Source organism: Protopterus annectens, chromosome 7.part0, assembly GCF_019279795.1.
Source record: "Protopterus annectens isolate FY-2018-M chromosome 7.part0, PAN1.0, whole genome shotgun sequence".
Classification (NCBI taxonomy): domain Eukaryota; kingdom Metazoa; phylum Chordata; order Ceratodontiformes; family Protopteridae; genus Protopterus; species Protopterus annectens.
In genome coordinates this window covers 1,106,464,924-1,106,481,342 of record NC_056739.1, presented here as the reverse complement: position 1 = coordinate 1,106,481,342, position 16,419 = coordinate 1,106,464,924, and positions in this window count along the sequence as shown.

Here is a 16,419-nt window from a genome sequence, read left to right as displayed (position 1 = left end):
GTCCCCAACCATGTCCCAAGACTCTCACTCCATGTTCCTAAGCACCCTGGAACTATTAGGGTCCAACTAAACACTCTCATACTAGGTGACTTCAACTACCCCTCCATCAACTGGGAAAACTACTCATGCACCAATACACTGGCCCAATTCTTCTTGTAATTCATCAATTTCAATGCCCTGGATCAGCTCATTCTTACCCCCACTTGAGGAAGCAACATCCTTGACCTGGTTATTACAAACATGGGCAACTGTTGCTCTACACCAATAGTCAGTTCCTCCCTGGTTAGATCCGACCACAAACTAATCACCATGGAAATCCACATCTCACCCACACCCCCTGCAAGGGTAACCACCATGAAAAACTTCTCCAAAGCTGACTTGGGACTTCTAAAACCAGAGGTGGCTAACTTCACTGGACCCATGTCAATGGAAATTAGATGCATGACTGCCGAATCATACACCAATGCACTGTATGAACACGTACATAAAATGCATGGAACTAGCCATACCCAACAGAACCAAGACTCTCTCCTCCAAAAAAAAAAAAGAAGCCAATCTGGTGGTCCCCTGCCATTAATAAACACTACAACAGAAAGAAGAAACTGTTGCAGAAAAAGGTGAAGTCCCAAGACTGGAAAAACTTCCTTATTAGCCTTAACAAAAAGTTGATATCCCTCATCAAAATGTCTAAAGCCAGCTATGAATGCAGAATTGCGCCAGACACTAAAAACAACCACAAAGCCCTCTATAGTTATATCAAGAATCTCCATGGCAATACCCAGGTTTGCTCTGAGTTACTCCCCAATGGTACCTCCTATACTGAGCCAACAGATATTGCCAACATACTGGCTGACAGATTCATTGCCAACTTTACCCCCCCCAAAGGACCAATCACAATACCGGAGAAATGCCAGGCACCCAGCATTACTGCAGCACAGGTTAAAGCTGCATTGTCCAAGGCCAAGAATACAGCTTCCATAGGACCTGACAATATCCCTGGATGTATTCCACATGAACTACAAAGTGAACTGACACCACATCTGTGTGCCTTGTTTAATCACAGCCTCACCTCAGGCTTTGTCCCTACTGAATGGCGCACTGCTACAGCCATCCCTCTCCATAAAGGTGGAGAGAATACAGACCCTGGGAATTATCACCCCATTAGCCTGACAAGTCTGATATGTAAGGCTATGGAACACATCATCATGTACCTAATTAACAAGGATATAGGGAATCTCCATACTCTAGGTCCCATGCAATTTGGTTTTGTGAAAGGTAGATCATGCCTGCTCAGCAAGGTTGATTTCTTTGAGTCAGTCACCAGAGCTGTGGATTAGGGCAAGGCAGTTTATACAGCCTACCTCGATCTGGCCAAGGCCTTTGATACCATTCACCACTCAGGAATTATTGATAAACTCACCAAACTAGGCATCAACCTCTATATCACTAGGTGGGTTGCAAATTGGCTCACAGATAGAAACCACAGTGTGAAAGTAGTGGACTCCAAGTCAGACTGCCGACCAGTCATGAGTGGAGTCCCACATGGATCGGTCCTGGGTCCTTTCCTGTGTGGCATCTACTTCTCAAAAGTCCAGGTCTACATGCAGGGACTCTGGCTGACCAAGTTCACAGAAGACAACAAGATGAGAGGCATTATTAACTCATGTGGCTAAATATACTACTTGAGTCATATTACAGTTTACGGGAACCCTAAAAGTGAATATTACTTTAGTTACAGGATGTTCAAAGCTATCTGTCTCATCATATATATCACTACAACAATTACAATTATAACATTTTATTGTTCCCATTTTGCATTGAGATCTTTCTCTTTCTTCCTTAAAATCCTTGTAACATAATTTTTGCTTTAGTGTTTCAGAGTTTCTATAGGAGAACTGTGGTTTCTCTCCTACTATATTTTTAATCTCCGGCATGGCCATTAAAATAAGCCAATTTTTTTCTACTATATTACGTACATCTTTAGTATTAACATTAAATGTGGTGACACATCTCACCACATTTTCTTTTCTATCTAACCTCTGCGGCAGTTGTACTACGTCTCTACCAAAGATTGGCTTATATTTATCTATTCTGCCTTTTACTACATCCTCATATATACTATCGACAACCTGTTCAGAATAGCCATTCCCTCTAAATTCTTGCATCATTTCTTTTGCTTGAACTATAAAATTAGTCACCTCAGTATTGAGCTTACAAGCCCTTATTAATTGCACCTTCAGTATCCCTTTAAATGTATGTGGTGCATGCATGCTACCCCTACTAATACAACTACAGATATTTACTTCCTTTTTATATATTGCAGATTCTATCCTCCCTTCTTTCTTATACAGTTGGATATCCAAAAATACTATACTTTCCTCTGATGCCAACATTTTAAACTTTAAAAACTCTGTGGAATTATTTAAATATGTGATGTAATTCTCTAACTCCTCCATGTTACCATCCCATATTAAAAAACAATCATCTACAAACCTTTTTTAAAACTTAACATTAGTTAATATAAGCCAATCTTTGGTAGAGACGTAGTACAACTGCCGCAGAGGTTAGATAGAAAAGAAAATGTGGTGAGATATGTCACCACATTTAATGTTAATACTAAAGATGTACGTAATATAGTAGACAGATAGCTTTGAACATCCTGTAACTAAAGTAATATTCAGTTTTAGGTTTCCCGTAAATTGTAAGGCATTATTAACTCCCCAAGTGATGTGGACATCCTACAGAAAGGCCTCACTGAGATCAATGACTGGTGTCAAAACCATGGCCTTAAGCTTAATGCCAAAAAATGTGTCATCATCCCCTTTGGGAAAAACTCACTTCCCACTAATTACCACATTGATGGGAGCCCACTGAATACTGAAGGTGATATAAGAGACCTGGGGACACAGGTTGACAGCAACCTCTCCTTCGACCACCACATTGCCACTGTGGTCAGAAAGTCCTTCTATGTGGCACATTTCATTACCAAGGGTTTTGCATCCAGGAAGAAAGAGGTCATCATCTCTCTCTACTCTTCCCTCATTAGGCCAATCATCGAGTATAATGCCCCATTTGGCATGTACCTCACTAGACACATGCAACAGCTGGAAAGGCCACAAAAGTATCTCACAAGGAGGATCCTAGGCCTTAAACAAATATCCTACATGGACAGACTCAAAAGCTCCAGCTATTCTCGGTCTCATATCTTCTGCTAAGAGGCTATCTCTGCTTGACTTACAAAGCCATGTCTGACGCAGTTTTGTTAGAAATGCTACATCTAAAGAAATCCCAATCCCTCTGCACCACACACTTCCCAGACCTCAACTTCATTACCACAATCAACAGAACATGCTGGAGGGACAGGTTCATAACCCAGAGACTGCCCATGCTCTGGAATAGACTTCCCATACATGTCAAGCAGAGCACCTCACTGGCCTTCTTCAAGAGAAAATTGATGAGTGGATGGGAAATAGAAAATTCACCCCAGGGATCACTCCAGTGGCTCTACTTGGTAGAGGCACTGGGAACTAACATCAGGTGGTACGGTGCTAGGGCACTTCTATGGGCTAGGCTTGTAAGGGCTCCAGGGCCATTAGCCTAGTACACACCTATGAACCTATGAACCTATACCATTAATTTTCTGTGGTTCACCTGCAAGTTTTTAGACAATACTGATCAATCTTTAAACACAAAACAGGCACCTCTTAAATATACTGCCGTTAATTATATAGTCCATATAATACGATATTGCTAATTACTACACCAGTAACAATATATTCTAATTCTAATTAAAAGAAACTCAGCTTACACAGCTTCATTAAACCTAACACCCAGTTTTATGATAAGGTTTTAAACTCACGGAAACAGTTAAACCATAACACAACACTGTTTCATAATGTAACCTATCACTATGTTACTGCAGGTAGCAGTTCTGTTGTATAGGTAACACCTTTAACATCTTTGCTACCACTGTGTAATACATATTATTTAAGAGTAGCAGCATTATCAGATTCAAAGGTATGTGTTTCTAGTGCTTTCAGCAGTACTGTATTATGTTTCTCTTAAGCTTCAAATTTCTTGTATGCATGCTTTGCGTTGTCTTTCCTAAACCAAAGCAGCTGCATTCACAAACAATTAAGTATATAATGCCTTTTTATTTGAAAATCAGCATGAAAATTAATACTGACAGTCATACTGTAGCCTTGATTAGTGATTTTGCCGGTACAATTAAAAATGTGCCTTCCTGCCCAACTCCTTCACCCTGGGGCTGTTGTAATTTCCATGGGTCTGATGTAATCCCTCAAATGAATGGTCTTTTAGTTTTCAGTGGTTGTGCCTTTGGAACCTGCTAGCAGGTTAGTTGAGGTCTTTACCAATGCTCACAGGTTTTAACCAATCCTGTAAGACTTAACCTTTGTGGGCTGGCTTATGAAGTACAACACTTGTCTCCATTGCTGTACTGCTTACTTTATCTCATTTAATATTGAATGCCTTTTATTGATCCATTTGTAAATCTACTGTGTCAGGGTTTAGTTTTATTAGGACTGGAGTTTGAATGCAATTAAACTGCATGTTCTACAGAAGTACTACAGTGGCAGTATTAAAACATCCTATCTAATTCTGCCAACACACACACACATGTGCTGCAGCTTCTGACTGCAGAAAACCAAAAATGAGGCCTTGTAGGACCTAAATCTGTAAGTTTCTTATTTGCTTATTAGTTTATATTGTTGAAAATGATGCCTGTATTCCTTTTCAAAAACAAGGCACAGTGTGTTGTCATCATGTACTATGTATCAAACATCTCCATGTTATATTCTAGGGTAATATTCATAGACACTTAGAAACTTTGCAGCATACTCTTGCACCAAGTAATGATTCATATAACCAAGTAATGCCATGGGGCAATGATCTAAAAGCTACAGCAAAGGCAGTATGCAAATAATGATACAGTGACATGTAAAAGAATAGAAGAGTATAATGACACGCAAGTGATGCTAATGCAAAATAGGTCATCATCCATAGTTGTAAGGTATATATTAGCACATGCAGATGCATGTGTATATAAAGGGAAGCAGCACACTAAAAGTTGTAGCATTGTAGAGGCATATATTCTATCGGTGGTGTGAATTCTGTTGCAACAGCACCTCATAAGCTTGACCATCAGTCTCCCAGGTGTACAATGTAGCTTTACATACCACCGAAAGTGCTGCCAGCAAAAGGTTGCTTCATAGCAGCTCACAAACTAACAGGTATAAGACCACCTTTGTGTAGACAGACACATCATATGGGCATTGTTTGAGATACATGGCTCACAGAATGGTATCTAATGGTATTTAACATCCTAATCCTATGATTTCCAAGGTATGTGCAGCTCTACCTATGCTAACCAGGACAAAATGGAACTCACTGGATATCTCAGGTGTCATTTTGTAAAATATTATAGCCATTCCATGATACCACATGTGCAGGAGTGTATCTTAACACATCAGAGGAGACAGCCACCACCGTGAATGTTTTCTACAATATTGCTGACCTCCTGAAAGTGCTGAGAGCCATAGATTTTACTCATGTGACAAAAAGGGCCCCAACCAGTGTTTATGGACAGTGTCATATCAGTAGGAAGAGCTATCACTCCATCACCCACCAGTGAGTGTGCAGCATACAAGGGCTTATAAACAGTGCATCTGCACAGCATATTGGGAGTGCCCATGATTCTCTCATATGGTATGCAAGTCAACTGTCTTCCCACTGACTAAACAGAAATATCCCACAGGGTCACCTATTATGTCACTGCAGGCACAAGACAGCACCAATGCATGCATGGCTTCATAAATCACATATGCACAAGTCTCATCCCAATATTCCTTCCCCTCCCATCCCTAATATATTACAGGTGATGCATGATACACCCTAGAGACCTTATTGATGATGTCCATAGAGAATCCACAAAGCATAATCCAACAGCAGTATAATAGCATCCACATCCAAACCAGAACTGAGAATGTGCAACTAGACAGTGATTCATATAACCAAGTAGTACCATGGGGCAGTGACCTAAATGATACAGACAAAGGAGTATATGAATTACTATGCAATGACACAGAGTGTGCTCAGCCAGCTGAAGTCTGAGTTCTAGTATCTAGACACATCTGGAGCACTGCAGTATTCCTCTGCTACAGCCAACCAGCTCCTTGTAGCATGTCCAATATGATCCAATCAAATTAGGCAGGCCTGCCAACATACTAAGGACCCTCCACCCCCACAGTGTGTTAATAATGGTATAATCCCTGGAGCCCATGCACAATGTCAATCAATTCCATTTTAGTATGAGAAGCTAGAGATTGTGCTCATCTTACAGCACTTTGCATCTCTTGGCTGATATTGAGAACTGCTCACAGTTTAGGGAATTTCTGTGACAGCAGACAACACCATGGCACACTGCTTGCACAATGAACACTTAATATCTGTACATCAGATAGAGTACCCTCATCTGGCCCTGCCCTACTGACCCACCATTATAGTACCAATTGCATCAGTGGAAGACCACCTGACTGTTTTGGTAATACATCATACAGTGCGGTTCAAAGAGTGATGTACGAGAGAGGCTATACTTCCACCTCAGGCAGTGGGTATAGGCCTACTCAGGAGAAGGAAAGATGTCATCAATGTTTCCTGATACTGTGAGTCAATTTGCGTTACTGCTTCATTGTCAGAACTTAACAGGAGATTGGATTCAGCCTGTTCTTCTGGCCTAGCCAATGCAGTTGTTATGGTAGTACTGATGTGCCCTGGAGATAAAGAATGCAATATATAACTTTGTAACACTGCTTGCACCACAATTCCTCCTGATCCAGGATATGCATAGCTAGATTTCCACAAGCAAATATGAAACACTTTCATGTGCCAGTGGTCTCCTGTGTCTGCATGCCTCATGTACCTATGAAGCACATAGGCTGTGATGACTAACATAGTTAGGGTGGGGCAAAGTTGTGGTCAGGTGAGATTGGCTTATTCCAATTGCTTTTTAATGCATACTGGCATTTATAATATATGACAGTATTGCATTTGCAGTCAAAACTGGAGAACCTTACCAGTGTGTGACAGAAAATGCAAAACTCTAGCTGTCCTTTTGTTTGATTTCTCTTCAGCTTTTGGAGAAGTTTTTGTTTTACAGGGGCATCAGATCAGGGGATAGCACCTGGTGCAAAAACAGCTACATCTCTGGCAGAAATTAGTACAATTCCCCTGGTGTTGGTCCATTCACAGGTGTAGTATACTTCCTGTAGTATAAGTACTCACCTGGTGGGTCTCCATGAGAGACATGTTGTCGGGATGCATCCAGCACCCATGCTGACACCCATTTATATGATACCTGTCCCCTCATTATCACCATGCAGGAATGCCAGAAATGATTTTTCCTCAGTGAGTGTTGAAACTGATGGAAGATCACCCCCTGGTATGTTTTCTTCCACTACTATGCTGCAACCATTTATTGAGGCCCATCATATGTAATTTGAATGTTTCTCACATTGACATGCTGCCTTACCTCCCCCTGATGGCACTGATATCATGCACCACTGTTTCCCATGAGTAGAGGCTGGTGAGCATCCCACTCCCCAAACATCATTATGCATGTATCAAGAGTGTCTATAACAAAATGTCATTCTCTGCTTTCTACCATCTTTCAAGGACATAAGGGAGCTGGTGGGGGGTGGGACAACAAAGACTGGAAGGTCACTTGTGCATGTACAGAGGTAGAAACACCATAGTGACAACAGGCTGACACAATAAAACATTATTGTGTTACTCCAGGATGCATGGACTTTGGGATCCAGTTATGTTCTAGAATTGGGGCCTCTGAATATGTCTCACAATATGTAGAGTTACAGTCAGGCACCTGTGCATGGATCTATCTAGGATTTGTACCACACAGGGCTCCAGTGCATGTGTGCTGTACTGTATACGAGTGTCCATGATCATCTGTGTTGCTGCACATGGACACAGTCAGCACTGGAGAGGCTGGGATATGATGGAAATAATACCATGTGTGGACATCCCCTGCAGTCCTACCCTTGACTGAAACACAAAAGGTGGAGGAGTGTCCATATTCACCAAGGATATCCACACCTCCAGGCTGATTGTCCAACACAATGCAGCTGAATTTCTCCAGGTGCAACTAACACTAGGTAAGACTGTAATACAAATTGTAGCTTGCTACAGATTCCCCACCATGCCCCAAAATTCTTACTACACCTTTTTAAACATACTGGAAAATATTAAGATACAACCAAACACCCTAATACTGGGTGATTTCAACTACCCTGCCATTAACTGGGAAAACTACTCCTGTACCAACACCTTTGCTTAACGGTTCTTGGAATTCATAAATTCCAATGCCCTAGAGCAACTAATTCACAGTCCTACCAGGGGCACCAATATTCTAGACCTGGTCATTACCAACATGGGAGATCGATGCTCCACACCAGTGGTCACCCCCTCGTTGGTCAGATCAGACCATAAGCTAATCACCCTTGACATACACATCCCATCCCCACCCCCACCCCCCCTTTAAGGAAACCTCTGTAAAAAAACTTCTCCAAATCCAACTTCATGCTTCTCAAGTCAGAAGTAACAAACTTCATGACACCCATGCAGATGGGAACTAGAAGTTCAACTGCTGAATCCTACATTAAGGTGCTGTACGAGCACATTCACTCGTGCATGGACTGAGCCATCCCAAATAGAACCAAGATGCTGTCCTCTAAAAAAAGGAAGTCAATGTGCTGGTCCCCTGCCATAAACAAGCTGTACAACAGAAGGAAGAAACTGTTGCAGAAAAGAGGAAAAGCCCAGGATTCAAAAAAAATCCCTCACCGGCCTTAGTAGAAAGCTGAGATCCCTCATAAAATCTTCCAAAACTAGTTACGAAAACAAAATTGCCAAAGATTCCAAAGACAACCACAAGGCATTCTATATCTATGTCAAGAATCTAAATGGCAATATTCAGATCTGCTGTGAGCTACAGCAGAATGGCAATAGATATATTGATCCCAAGGATATTGCCAATATCCTGGCAGATAAATTCAGTGCCAACTTCACCCCACCTCTCACCCCCTAAATGGCCCATCTCAATACCGAAAGAATGCCAAATTCCAGTAATCAAGGCCACACAGGTATAAAACGCACTCTCCAAAGCCAAGAATACAGCATCCATGGGACCAGACAACATCCCAGGCTGTGTACTGCATGAACTACAAAATGAACTGGCACCTCACCTATGTGTCATGTTTAATCATAGCCTCACCTCAGGCTTTGTGCCCACAGAGTGGCGCACAGCTACAGTCATCCCACTCCACAAGGGGGGATCCACTTTGGATCCCGGGAACTACTGACCCATCAGTATTACGAGCATGATCTGTAAGGCCATGTAACGTATTATCATGGAACTTATAAACAAAGACATTGGCAACCTTCAAACACTGGACCACACCCAGTTTGGATTTGTGAAGAGCCAATCTTGCCTCCTGAACCTGATCGACTTCTTCAAATCAGTCTCCTGAGCCGTGGACGAGGGTAAGGTGGTTCACACAGCCTACTTGGACCTCGCCAAGGCTTTTGACACTGTCCCCCACTCTGGAATCATAGATAAACTTACTAAGCTGGGCATTAATCCCTACATCACTCGACGGGTTGCAAAATGGCTTACTGACAGAGCACACACTGTAAATGTAGCCGACTCTAAATCCAGCTCCATACAAGTGACAAGTGGTGTACCGCAGGTTTCTGTCCTGGGACCACTCTTATCTGGCATCTACTTCGGTGAAGTACAGGCCAATACTAAGGGACTCTGGCTTACAAAGTTCACAGATGACTGCAAGCTGGGAGCCATTATTGAATCCCCAAATGATGTAGATATACTACAAAAGGGCCTTATCAAGACAGATGCCTGGTGCCAGAGCCATGGGCTCAAGCTAAATGCCAAAAATGTATAGTTGTCCCCTTGGGAAAAAACACATACCTGTGAGCTACCACATAGGTGGCAGTACACTAAACACCGAAAGTGTGATGAGACCTAGGGACACAGGTGGACAGTGGTCTCACCTTTGATAACCACATAGCCACAACAGTTAGAAAATTCTTCTGTGTGGCAGACCTCATCATTAAGGGCTTTTCATCCAGAAAAAAGGAGGTCATTGTCCCTCTATACTCGTCCCTCATTAGACCCATTATAGAATACAATGCCCCATTTGGTATGTACCTCACAAGATATCTGCAACAACTAGAAAGGCCATAGAAATACCTCACAAAAAGAATCACAGGCCTAAAGCAGATGCCTTATGCTGACCGTCTAAAGAAACATCAGCTATACTCTGTCGCATATCGCCTATTCAGAGGCAATCTCTGCCTAACATACAAGGCAATGTCAAACCCACAGTTGTTGGACATGCTACACTTAAAGAAATCCCAATCCCTCTGAGCCACATGCTCCAGGGATCTTAACCTTGTCATCACGATGAATAGAGCATGCTGGAGGGATAGATTCCTGACCCAGAGATTCCCCATACTCTGGAATAGGCTGCCCATACATGTCAGGCAGAATTCACCCCGGGGATCACATCAGTAGCCCTGCTAGACAGGGGTCCAGGAAAGTAAATATTTGTGAGAAGCAATAGCCAGGGAATCATTATGGCTAGGCTTGTATAGGCCCTAGGGCCAATAGCCTAGTACCTACCTATGAACCTATGAACCTATGAACCTATGTGGGAATGTAGGTGGGTCTACTTCACAGCTGTAAGCAAATGTCTTCTGTTTACAATTGACTACCATACCTTTCAATGTCATAGAACAAGAAATTTGGACAAAATATAAAGTAATGGAGGATAAAGGCCAAAATCAGGGACACATCTTAAATAAAAAGATTTGTTTAACATACATTTTCTGAAGGCTATTAACTCTGAAACTAAAATGTATATCATTATTTAATGACTTCAGTCCTCAGTGATTTGCCAGAATACCACAAATTTTATGAGGAACAGATAAAAAATATGAGGTCAAAATCTGGACAGGTGAGAGATATGTTGATTGCTTCAATATGCACATACACATAATACTATGCTGGTGTAATGCAGCTAAGAGCAGTATAGATATGGAGGGGGGGGTCACTGTCCTTTGTCAGTGGGCTTCCTTCCCCTGTTAGGGTTCTATGCAGAATGGTTGTATGAGTGCAGTAGGGGACGTGACTGCTGTAGGCGTTAGCAACCCTGCACACTACTCTTAACAGAACTACCTTACTGTTATATGAAACATTAAAAGGAGAGGATCTATATTAAAAGAGCAAAGCAACGAAAGAGCAAACACTCTTTTGTCAACACATAAAACCTGAAGTCTGTAAACAGCGAAGTTACGGAACAGTGATTTTTTTTTCCCAGAGAAAAAAATCACTGGGCTGTTTTCGGGACTATGCTGTTTTCTCCACTGGGGTACGATCTTGGAGTTGGTATATTTAAGTAGGGAGGGAGTGGGTAGCAAAGCCCCCCACTTTATTTTGTCTTTAAATATATATATATATATATATATATATATATATATATATATATATATATATATATATATTTTTTTTTTTTGAATGGCGATTTTTTCCCGGAGAAAAAAATCACTGTTCCGTAACTTCGCTGTTTTCAGACTTTGGGTTTTACGTATTGACAAAAAAGTGTTCGCTCTTTCTTAATTTTGTTCTTCTAATATAGACCCAAAAGGAGCTACTCACGTGTGTGATACTGCTAATAAATCTCTTATCACATTAATGCTGACCAGTGTGTGAGTTCCATGTGCTGTCAGTCCTATGAAATTGTTGCTTCTGTGCTACCAGAAAGTGGTTCAACTGGCTCAAATGAATTTGCTACTCATTTTTCCTTGATGGACTTTTTGATATTAAAAATGGTGAATTAGCCATGGAAGTTGCTAATAAGCACTAGTTTATATCTGTATGTATGTATGTGTATATGCTAATCACAATAGTTTCCACTGCTGTCTTTGAATCGATGTTTCACAGAAGCCCAGAAATGAGTTAAGGAGCAGACATATACTGCTGTATGTCATAAGTGTGACATGCATGCTTGCTCATGCATGTAAGCTGTGTTTGTGCATGCACTTCACAACACTAGCATGTGTTGCATATGATTGAGAGTCCCTTTTAGGGTGTAAATCTTAAGTTGACATCTTGATTTGCTATACACTCATGAAGATGGCAGCTTTTGCTATGGCCCCATGGAGAGCACCTGAGTGTTGTGCAATGGAGACCAAAATTATTCTCTATGCCCTCTACAGCCAGCTTACTGATAGGACCATAGACAATACTCAAATCCTTTCTAGAAGGTGGATCTCTGGTACAACCTGGCACACTTGTTGTGTTGGGTTACCAATGCCCTACATAGTAATGAGAAGTGCAGGCACTGGTATTATGACCTGTGTCACTGTCACCCTGAAGATTTTCAGGCATGGGAAGAATAAATTAGCTAAAGATGCCCCAAATTAGTATCCATTACCATGGCTGCTGTGTACAGTACTGTCTCTAGTAAGCACTTTGATGTGTCTAACAGGTGTCTTCTTGATTTTCTATTTTTATTTAATCCGACAGATCTCAGGATATTAAAGGATGGTTGTCATTTGTAGATGTCCTAAACATTCTTCATTTCACCATAGCATATACTTTGCAGATCAAATCTGAACCAGCATATACTTTGTAGTTTACATGTGCACCTGCAAGTATGTTGCAGTTCTAATTTGCATCTCCATGTACTTTATAGTTCGCCTCTGTACCAATGAGTACTTTGTGGTTCTCATCTGGATCAGCATGTACATTTAGTTCACATCTGCACTGATGCATACTTTGTAGTTCACCCCTGCAGCTGCATTTCCTTTTAGTTCACATTAGCACTGGCAGCATGTACATTGCAGTTTACATCTACAACTGGATATACTTTATAGTTCTCATTTGCACCAGCATGTACTTTCTAGTTAACATGTGTACTGGCACATGCTTTGTAGTTCACATCTACACCTGCATGTGCTGTGCAGTTCAAATCTGCACTGACACATACCTTGCAGTAAACCTCTGTACCTTCATATACTTTGTAGTTCACTTCTACACCTGTGTGTACTTTGTAGTCCATCCACCTGAATGTACATTTTATTTCACATCTGCACTGACACATGATTTGTAGTTCACTTCTGCACCTGCATGAAATTTGTAGTTCACATCTGCACTTGCATGCCTTGTAGTTCATCTCTGCATCTGCATATACCTTGTAGTTCACATATGCACTGACATGCATTTTGTAGTTCACATTTGCACTGACACATACTTTGTAGTTTAGGGTTACCACCTGTCCCACTTTGCGAGGGACAGTCCCTCTTTGGGCAGTTGTGTCCTGACAAAAAATATTAAAAATGGCAAATGTCCTGAGATTGTAGGACATAATTATGTCCCATATTTTATGTAATAGTTGCATAAAATAGTTATTTCTGTATCTAAAATACCTAAATGTTACAAGAAACAGAATAAGCAACTAAACTGCTACAAGAACAAGTTTTTATTTAGGCAAACAAATTAAGTTCTATCCTTTGTATTGACCATGGGTATATGTCGGTCTGTAAAATCTGGTGTGTGTCCCGAAAATGTCCCACTTTGGTCATTTGAAAAGGTGGCAACCCTATTGTAGTTCACCACTGCACCTGCATGTGCTTATCTGTAGTGATACTTACTTTGCAGTTCACCACTGTACCTGCATGTGCTTTGTAGTTCACATCTGCACTGAAACAGTCTTTGTAGTTCACATCTGCATCTGCATGTATGTAAACAACTTCAGTGTAAGAGAGGACACCATGCAATAGACTGCAGGTGATACTATAAGCTAGACAGCATGCATTTGCTTCATCTGAAATAGGCTGCTAGTATGAATGAGGTTAGCTTTTGTTTAGTGATATCAGAACTAATATTTTTTTGTTGTCATATTGTGATGCTCTCTGGCTTTGCCTGCTAACAAGAACAGAATTATGATCACAGTTAAGACACTGCATAATTTACTTCTAGAACCCCAGGAAAAGTGTATATGTTAAATATTAGACTTTAAATAAATAGTGTCTCATTACTATCCAAAAACAAACACACTGATTGAACAGCCCAACCAGCATGCTTGTTGTAAATCGAGCAAATAGCAGTAGGAAAAAAAGTGGCCACTGAAGTACCATTGAGCAGCCAGACTTTCTTATATTCATATACTGGAGGGCTCACTAAAATATGAGAAAAATCAGGTACATTCTGCAAAACTGAAACAGGAGCATACCTGATTTTACTCATAATTTTGTGCTGTCCCTGTAACACAGTTAAAAAACTAAGCAAACAGCAATGGAGATTACGTTTTTTTCATTGTTCCTCTTGCATTGATGTACCATGCAAATATGGTATCATAAGTCCTATGAGCCTGTGCAGTACTTCAGTATAGTGAAGACAACATGGAAGAAGACAGAAGTGCATTGTTTAACAAAGTTAAGTAATCTCTTTCTAAAATAATATTATCGTATAAAATCAATAATCCTTTATTGTGTGTGTGTGTGTGTGTGTGTGTGTGTGTGTGTGTGTGTGTGTGTGTGTGTGTGTGTGTGTGTGTGTGTGCGTGTGCGTGTGTGTGTGTGTGTGTGTGTGTGTGTGTGTGTGTGTGTGTGTGTGTGTGTGTGTGTGTGTGTGTGTGGGGGTACATCAGGATTTGCCCACAGTTGCTTTTGTTTAATCACTTGAGCTTCACTCTAGATCAAACCACACCAACCATGGGTAAATCCAGATATACCCACATACACAGTAAAGGATTACTGCTTTAAGATTTAGAGTTAGTAATAAGCATCAAGCTATTAGTTTAGGGAATACAGCCAGGCAGGTAAATTAACAGAAAGATGTGCCCCATGATTGCTTACATTGTATATTGTGTTTTTTTTTCCCCATCATGCTTATCAGTACTGCATGCTAACACAATTCTGTGCTACTTCTAACTGATCTGTTACTCAGTGGTTTCAAAGTGATTCCTTAACTAAATGATCACCACTGGAGGATAAATTCACTCGTCAAATATTAAGTGTCTACCTGAATAGCTACAAAAAAGCTGGTATAATGTAACCAAAACCGCACACGTGACTGCCCAGTTTAATATGATATAATTAATAGTTTTCATTGTTTTTGCCCTGTTAAAATCTGAAATGGCAATAAACCTTGCCTACCATATATATATTTTTATACTGTATCTATGAAATCTTTAGCTGAAGAATAATAGATCTCAAATTCTGTCATTCAAAAGAACAAGAGTGCAAGACACAAAACCATCTTTTGAGGTATTACATTTACAAAAGGTTATTTTTTCAGTAGTGATACATTAACATGACTGATTCTCTCACACTCAGATATTTACAATGGTGTTATACTACATTTCACTTCAGAGCTGACTACTGTATATATCTTTGATCCAATTACCATGATAAAGCCTGTTGTTACTCCTTTTCCTAGCTTGACATGGTTCACAATTACTCAGATGTCTTTTGTGTTCTTGACATAATTGTCTTTTGTCTCTACTTTTGAATCAGAATCCATTGACGTGCTATATAATCATCACTCTGTTAATGGTAGCAAGTATTCTAAATGTACATCTTTAAAATAGGCCCCATTCATCTGTCATTACAGCAGCTGCATAAACGTCAAAAGATTTACTCATTCCTCCCCAGAAAGGTGCGTGAGACCAGCATTTTCCTAGCATTTCTTCAAATATTTGCTGTACAGTATAGTATGCTGGCTTCTGAAAAAAATTTAAATGTTACTAGCCATGTAAAATAAATGGTTTTCTGTGCAGCAGGTCCAAAGCATAGCTTAAATTTGTTAAAATTGTTTTAGGTATTCCACAGGTGGTGTATTTCTCACAATTGTTACAAGTATTCTACAGATGTTGTATATCTCACAATTGTTGCAGGTATTCCACAGACATTGTACTTCTCACAATTGTTACAGGTATTCCACAGATGTATTTCTTACTGTTGTTACAGGCATTCCACAGATATTGTATTTCTCACAATTGTTTTAGGTATTCCACAGATGTTGTATTTCTCGCAATTCTTACAGGAATTCCAAAGACGTCTTTCTCACAATTGTTTTAGGTATTCCACAGATGTTGTATTTCTCGCAATTCTTACAGGAATTCCAAAGACGTCTTTCTCACAATTGTTACAGGTATTCCACAGATGTTGTATTTCTCACAATTCTTATAGGTATTCTGCAGATGTTGTATTTCTCACAATTGTTATAGGTATTCTGCAGATGTATTTCTCACAATTGTTATAGGCATTCTGCAGATGCTGTATTTCTCACAATTGTTATAG